Below are 2,248 nucleotides of genomic sequence, written 5' to 3' on the forward strand. Positions count from 1 at the left end.
GTAGGTTAGGGAAAAAGAAGAAAGAAAATGAAGTCCAGGCTACCTACTACAGGCAAGTATATTTACAGTATCTTTTGAGCATAAAAGTTTTAAAAAATAACCAGAAAAATCAGGTAAGATCTGAAAAAGTACAGCTCGGAATAATTTAGAGGATGGGACAAACACTGCTCTTAATACATCAGTAGCCCAAGGGCATCACCACATAAGTGCAAACATAAACATGAGAATTCCTTGTGATTACCTAGGACCATTAAGAAACATGTCAGTTATGTTCAATATAGTGTACTAAAAGAATCAGAGAATGAAGTATAAATTTTTCCATCCAAAATAGATAAATTTTTAAAGTATTTTTCCATCTAGAGGTAAAACTGTTAATGTGGCAAATATATTTATATGGAAAAAGTTATATTAATAAAAATACCTTTTACTGCAGGGTACATATCTAGAAACTATCCAGATATTACATTATTTAATATTTAAGATAATCTTGCAAACCAGGTCCATTTGTTATCTCCATTTTACAAATGAGGAAATTGAGGCTTAGGGGATTTCAATGGTTTTCCTATACATCTGAGGAGGGGCAGAATTGATATTTGAATGCAAATATGATTCATTCCAAATCCTGGACTCCTTCTACTATCATAAAAGCTATCTTTCATTATTTAGGATGATAGATAAATATGGTGGAGCAAACATGTTTTTGGCCAGTCACAAAATCAATTGCTTCTACATTCATTTAGCTGTATAAAGCAATGTGATCACACAAGCTTTTTATCAGTCATATTAAAGTCTTCACTTCTTAAACCATTGATTCTTTTGTTACTTGCAGATATGTCATTATCATCTAAAGTGAGCCACACAAGGCATTTTCTCCAGGCAACTTAAAATCCAAGTCCATCATTTCCATAGGTATGTCAATCAGCACACACATTTGTAGATATTTCTAGTTTTTTATAAAATAATTAAAATTCTAGTGGATAAAGTTTTAAGCAGCTTTCAAAAATACATTTGGGCTCTTTGAACATTATAATTATTTTACAATTTGAATTTTATATCCTAAATACTGCTGCTTTAAAACAACGGATATATCGAAATTTATTTATTTTTTGATAAAACCTGAATTTGGTACTTTAAAAGATTTCTAAAGACAAAATCCTTAAAATTCACTTTATAACAATCTATAATAGAATAGCATGTCTTAATCTGAGAAAAATTTTAGCAAATAGTTTTTAGAGAATCCTGGAATTGAAGAATATTTTAAAAGTCATCTGGTCTAATCTCATCCCACCCTCTCCTATTTCTATTCAGGCTTCACACATCTCGTTATTATAATATCTCAAATGAAGGAGGCAGTAATTCTTGTAGATTCACTTTTATTGCTAACTCTGTAATATTTTTACAGCAAAACATTGTTGTTTATTAGCATATAAAATTATAATTCTGTAATTTCAGCATATTATTATTGTAAGTAAGAGCCAGTCAACTGGCAGATAACAACTGAATCTTAACTAGAGAGCAAAGATAGATTCTAGAAAATATAGACCATAAGCTTAACATTGATGACCAGTAAAATTCTCAAATAGTTTATTAAAAACTTTTGTGAGAAATTAAAAAAAAACAGCATGATTAAGTCATCATAGGTTCACCAAAAACAGGTTATGTTGAATCAATCCCATTTTTTTTCTGATAGAATTACTAGATGAGATTGCCACACACAACGTGGCTTTTTAAGAGTCATTAAAAATTTCAGGGACTTCTCTGGTGGTCCAGTGATTAAGGCTCCACGCTTCCACTGCAGGGGCACGGGTTCTATCCCTGGTCTGGGAACTAAGATCCCATATGCCTTGCAACACAGCCCCCCAAAAATAAGATAAAATAAAGTGATTAAAAACTTTTCATGTTAGGGACCTGGAATATATGATTCTCCAAGGTCCCTTTTGGCTTTAAAATCCCATGTGTTTCACCTGATAGACATAAGGTAAATTTTTGCTGTATGATAATGGATTCGTGATTTGATATACAAGTTTTCTTAAAGAGTGCTGATTAATGGATCTTTGTAAACCAGAACAGAAATCTCAAGTGGTAAAACTATGGCTCTGTCTTTGACCTTTATCCTTTTCAACAATTGTTTTCAAAGCAGACCAAGATATATAAGGATCTTAAATTTGTTCATGACACAATCCTAAGAAGGATAGCTATTATTTGAGATAACAAAACCATGATGTGTGTGTGTGTGTATGCGTGCGTG

Source organism: Aethalodelphis obliquidens, unplaced genomic scaffold, assembly GCF_003676395.1.
Source record: "Aethalodelphis obliquidens isolate GAN/ISIS:26980383/991018 unplaced genomic scaffold, ASM367639v1 scaffold106, whole genome shotgun sequence".
NCBI lineage: Eukaryota > Metazoa > Chordata > Mammalia > Artiodactyla > Delphinidae > Aethalodelphis > Aethalodelphis obliquidens.